Source organism: Lepus europaeus, chromosome 2 (genome assembly GCF_033115175.1).
Source record: "Lepus europaeus isolate LE1 chromosome 2, mLepTim1.pri, whole genome shotgun sequence".
Lineage (NCBI taxonomy): Eukaryota > Metazoa > Chordata > Mammalia > Lagomorpha > Leporidae > Lepus > Lepus europaeus.
This window is the reverse complement of record NC_084828.1, coordinates 2,100,744-2,106,674: the sequence shown is the minus strand read 5'-3', so window position 1 is coordinate 2,106,674 and position 5,931 is coordinate 2,100,744.

The window sequence follows — 5,931 nt, the reverse complement described above, 5'->3', positions numbered from 1 at the left end:
TTTCTCTGCGTGTTTGTATTTTAAACTGGTTGGGACGTCGTCGGGGGAGGCAGGAAGCGTAAGTCGTTTCTGGGTACGAAGCGTGGATGCTGTGTCCCTCACAGGCTCAGCCAGGATCTGGAATCCAGGGCGATCTGTGTGCGGAAGGCGGGACGGTGGCTGAGGCGTGGCCGGGGGCGGTGGTCAGCTCGGTCTCGGGACCGATGTCCCATGACCATGTGGCCTGCCACGCGACATCACCCGTGCTGGCGGAGATGCGGGAACAGTCCACGGTGCGAGAAGCAGAAAGGACCAGCAGGTTCCGAGTGCCCGTTTCCCGTGTGTCCGGGGCCAGCTGTGCCCGGTGCCTGTGGTCAGAGTGGAGCGGTGCCCATGCCATTAGGTCCTCATTGAGCACTGCTCTCCCCGGGGTGTGCCTAGCTCATGCCCCGCTCGTCAGCCTGCACCACACGGCCACTTGGGAGGGGCAGCCTGTCCCTGGCTGGCACCCACTCGCCTGCCAGTGACAGCCGAAGCACGGGCACCCGAGGGTGGCGTGTCCAGTCTGGTGCTGCAGGGAAGCAGGTGACCACAGGGAGAGTGACCGGGGCCCATGGGGCCTTCTGTTGGAGGAAGTGAGGCGGGGACCATGGTCATGGGCATGTGGGTTGAGGACACGGTACCACGTTGGTTCTGTGTGGGAGCACAGCCATGCAGGCTCGTCTGCCTGGTGAACACAGGTGTGGCCAGCGTGCCCTGTGCCCTCTGCAGCCTCTGTGCAGAGTGACACGACCTTGGCCTTCTCTGGCCTGTGTGGGGGGAGCACTGCTGCTGGCTGTGCCGCTGCCGGGTCCCCTGGGCCCCTTCCCCACCCCTGTGCCCAGGCAGAGTGGATAGAGGGGGTGGTGTGGGGGAGGTCGGGGCCCAGCTCACCCGTGCCCTGTGGGTGCCCTGGTCCCTCCCGGCCTTGGGGCCTCTCCCTTCAGCCCAGCCTGGCTCCACCGGGCAGCACAAGGCGGGGAGGGCTCCTCCCCTCCTCCGGGCTCCTGCGCTGGAGAGAGGAGCAGGGGACACCATGAGCCCACTCAGGGCCCAGTCCTTCCCCACAGCCTCTCTGAGCCCCTGTGTGCATCTCCCTTCTAAGGAAGACCCCAGGGACCCCACATCTGGACCCTGAAGCCCCTTCCGGCTCTTGGAGCTCCCACCTTGAAGTCCTCTGCCCCTCCTCCCGGGATACAGCCCCGCCTCTGCTGCTCCCTGGGGTCTGTGATGGGGACGTGCAGGAGGGCCGGGGTCCCTCCCTGGGGCTCTGGCCGTGTGCACCCCGACGTGCTGACCCCAGGCCTCTCCTCCCCCACCCTGCTGTGACCTTGGGGATCTCCTGGGCCAGTGTCCACGGTGGTAAGGGCAGCACCAAGAGGCGTGTTTGGCCAGGGCGGCCGTGTGGCCCCACTGCGATTCAGGTGAGGATCCCCCAGGAGCCCCCTGAGCACAGGTGTGCCTGCTGCGGCCCCAGCCCACCTGCACAGCCCCTCTTGCACAAGGCAGTGTGGGTGGGGTCTGAGGTGGGCCCGGTGGGCTGGCCACAGGGGCCGACCCAGCTTGGGGGTCAGAGGCTGGACCTCTCACCCTCCCTGTAGGAGCTGAGTGGGGAGGGGTCTCTGGGTGGGAAGGGGCTCAGCTTGTGTCCAGTCTGGGGCCCACAGGCCTCAGGTGCTGTGGAAACCTGAGCCCCGACACTAACCCCGACCTTAACCCTAGGGCAGGAGCTGCAGCCCAGCACCCAAACTCCTGTCCAGGGGCTCCCTTGGGTGGCCAGCAGCAGGGAGGGGCTGTCTGGTGCAGGGGCTGTCCCTGGCAGGGTGGGGCCTCAGGGCAGGAATTTGGGGAGCCGGGGAAGCTGGCTGGGGGCTGTGGGAGGGGCAGGGTATGGTGCTGGTGCGCATGGCCTGTGGGCCACCGTGGTGGGTGGGGGCTCCTCCGTGGAGGGGCCCTGAAGAAGGCAGACCCAGCCTCCCTCAGGGGCCTCAGTCCTGGCTCCAGGGGCCGCCTCCCAGCCCGAGCCCCGAGGGCCTGCTCTGGGGTCAACCTGGGCTCCGCTTTCTGCACCCCAGGTAGGAGTCGGCCCTGGTTCGTGTGAGGGCTTCACACTATCTCAGGTCCAGTGTGCGAGGCGGAGGGAGAGCTGGGGGCAGAGGGAGGCTGCCCCTGAGGCCGAGGTGGCCCGAGCCTGGTGCGTCTGGGTGCTGGGCAGCAGGGCATGGCCCCGCCCTGAGCCTCTGCCAGGAGCCGGCCCTGCCCCGTTTCACCGGGTGGGGGCAGGGTTTGACCTCTGGCTTTCTAAATGGTCAGCCGCCCTCAGGCTTGCTGTGGTCTCAGCTCTGGGGGTGAGCGCAAACTTAATGCCAGGGCCACCCTGCTGTCGCTGTCACCCCTCCTCTTCCTGCAAGACAGGAGCGTCCCCTCCCCCCCAGAGGCTCCTTGGGGTGGGGGGCACAGAGCCTGCAGGCCTCCGGGGGTCCTCACGCACACGCGTGCCCACACGCACTGTCACCACACCATCCTCGCGAAGGTGCTGGGATGCCCTGGGTGTGTGTGTGTGACATCCCCACTGCAGCAATGGCGGGCTGGGGAGGGGGCGGCCGCGGCTGTCGGGCCCCGGTGGGCTCAGGGCAGGCCTGCCCACGGGGAGGGCACAGCAGCCCTGGACCACCCTGTGCCAGGGGCTCAGGAGGGCGCCTCCAGGCCCTGCCGTGGCGTCCTGGTGCCGTCGGGCGCATTTCCATTTAAAGATGAGAAGCCACGGCTCCCGTCCTGGAAGGCGGGGGCCTGAGCACACAGGGGCCCGTGTGGGCCGAGGCTGGGCTGGAGTCTGCGCCTCAAACACACAGGCCTGGACATCGTCACTGGGAACCTGGGCCACAGTGTTGTCAAAACAAAGAGGCAGGTCCTGGGCCAGCGGGCTCCGAGGACAGCGGGGGCGGGGCGGGCGGACCCAGGTCAGCTGTCCTGTCCCCGAGGCTGGCTCTGATCTGTAACCATGGCAACGATGCCCACTAGAAATGCAGCGACCGCCAGGCCTTGCTGGACCGTGGCGGCCTCGGAAGCAGCCATGTGTGGCTTTGGGGGCCAGCCCAGAGTCAGCAGAGCCGACTCCTCTCCCTGCTGTGCCTGTGTCCACTTCCCTAGAATGTGGCTGTGCGTGGAGAGGAGGGGGTGCACACTCGGGGGAGGGAGAGTAGCCAGGGGCAGGAGGAGGAGCCGCGGGGGGCGTCCTACAGCCGAGATGTGGATTCCAGATGCTCTGTCAGAGGGGAGACCGAGGCACAGAGCGGCCAACGCTTAGCCCCAAGCCATGGTAGTTGCTGAGAGCTGGGCCAGCGTGGGGACCAGAGGTGGGCAGGCGGGGAGGACGCCCAGCATCCGTCTGTCCAGGCAGTGCCACAGAGGCGTGGAAGGAGCAGCCCCAAGGAAGGAGGGGCGGGGTTTGTGCAGGGACCCAGGCTACAGCCGCGGTTGGTGGGCGCGAGGCTCACAGCAGCCTGGGGAGCACAGGGTGGCCGTGTGCTGGGACTTCCTTCCCGCGACAGGCTACCTGGACGCCGTGCACCCGACCTTGGGGCTCAGAGGGGATGTGGTGGTGGGGCTCCCTCTGCCTTGATCTCTATGCACACGCCAGAGTGGGCCCCACAGGCGTCTTGGGCTTCAGGTAGCCTGTGCAGCAGGGGCTCCTGGCCTCTGCCCAGTGGGGTGAGCTGGGGGGCTTGTCGGGGCCCGCAGCTGAGCAGGCTGTGGGGGAGCTGCCCCACAGCACCCTGCTCTGAGCAGCTCACAGTCCCGGGCAGCAGCCAGGGCAGTCAGAGTGTGGGCCCGGGCTGCTGGAGTTTGGGGTGCTGGGCCCAGGGCAGCTCTGGGCCAGTCAGCTCTGGTTCTCTCCAGGCCCCGAGCATCTGGGTTTTTCTGGGCAACGGGAGCAGATGCCTGGATGACACTGCCCCTTCCCGTCCTTGCCCAGGGCCTGTGTGACTCACTGGGTGTCGCCCAGAGGCAGAGCCTGCTGCTCTGGAAGTCCCAGTAATCAGGACACCAGGCCTGGCTTTTCCCAGCAGTCTGCGCGCTCATCGCTGGGGTGGGGTGGGGTGGGGTGGGGGTGGGGGCATCGCACTGAATTTTCAACCTCAGCCGAGCAGGGATGAGGACCGGGAGGGGCCAGCCCGGGACTCCTGCCACTGTAGGGCTCATGCCACCACTGCGGGCGCCACCACAGGGAATTCAGACCTGTGTCCAACCACTCGGCTTCCGGTGCACGCAGTGTGCTTCCCAGTGTGGACCCCGCGTCTGAGCAGTTTGGGGTCCTGCGAGGTGAATGCCGTGTCTGAGCAGTCTGTGGGTGCAGGAGCTCAAGGACTTGGGCCATCTACTGCCTTCCCAGGCCACAGCAGAGAGCTGCATGGGAAGAGGAGCAGCCCATATGGGATGCCAGCGCTTCTAGCCAGGGTGTTAACCCGCTGCGCCCCAGCGCTGGCCCCGACGATTGGTTCGAAAAGTCTCGATTCGCCGGTTTGGGCCATGCTGGTGTCTGCTGTGGCCCCAGCTGCAGAAGGGAGGCAGGGGTGTGGCTGAGCCGTGTGGCAAAGAGGCCCTGGGCGGTGAGAGTGAGTCCCCCTGCGCCACTGCTTGGGCCGGTGCCGCCCGCCTCCCTTCTCCCTGGCATCCCCTCCCCAGAGCCACACCGTGGCACACGGCGCAGCGCAGGAAGGGCTTTGGGGAGCACCCGGTTGACCCCGGGGGGGGGGCTGGGTGCAGGCTGAAGGAATGCGCGGCCTCGTGGTTGGGATTACCTGGGCTTTGGGGGTGCTTAACTTTTATTTTTATTAATTGGTTTATTTGGGAGACAGAGATCTCCCATCTGCTGGTTCACTCCCTAAATGCAGGTAACGGCTGGGGCTGGGCCAGGCTGAAGCCGGGAGCCAGAGCTGCAGCCGGGTCTCCCATGTGGGCGGCAGGGACCCAAGCCCTGGCGCCGGCACCCCCCAGGGTCTGCATGAGCAGGGAGCTGGCCTCAGGAGGCAGACACTGGAGTGCAGCCCTGGGGCTGGGGGTGACGTGCGGGGGTCCCAACGCCCATCAGGCCCTTCACTGCTCTCTGGGCTGGATTAGGCAGGCTGCCAAGGGCATGGGAACCGCTCTCCGTGGCAGCTTTCGAACGGATCAGACTGCTTCTTTCAAGTCTCATGGTGAGCTAGGCCACACCTGCGACGGAAGACGACCACCCCCGAGCCCGCCTCCAGCTGGGGCCATGGAGGCCCGGCTCCCTCACCCAGGGCTGGGGCTCCCTCTGCTCCGCAGGCGCTGCCCTGCCTTCCCCTGCGGGCCCTGCCCGGCTCAGGCAGGGTGGGCGCTTCCTGTGCACGCTGGAGGCCTTGCGGGGAGGGCGCCGGCCAGGGGCAGAGACAGGGGTCGGCCTGGACTCCGTGAACCCCCAGGCTCCCCCCACGAGGGCTGCCCCCAGGGCACGCAGGGGTAAATGAGGTGCGTCCCGGCTGCTCCCTGCTGTGGCCTGGGAAAGCAGTGGAAGATGGCCCAAGTGCCTGGGCCCTGCACCCGCGTGGGAGACAGGAAGAAGCTCCTGGCCCAGCTGGCCGTGGCGGTCATTTGGGGAGTGAACCAGCGGCTGGAAGACCTCTGTCTCTTTCTGTAACTCTGTCTTTCCAAAAATAAATCTTTAAAGAGAAAACACACACACAGAGCAGCCGCCTGGCTCCCCTGACGGCAACATAAATATATTTCCGAGTGTACGAAATGCAATAAATACGCTGGGGGACCCCCCCGGCGGCCCCCGGCCTGCGCATGCGCACCATGGGAGCAGCCGCGGGCCTGCGCACGCGCACCACGTGGGTGGCCATCGAGCGCGCGCCCGCGGCCCGGATCTTCTGAGGTAAAACTCGACGG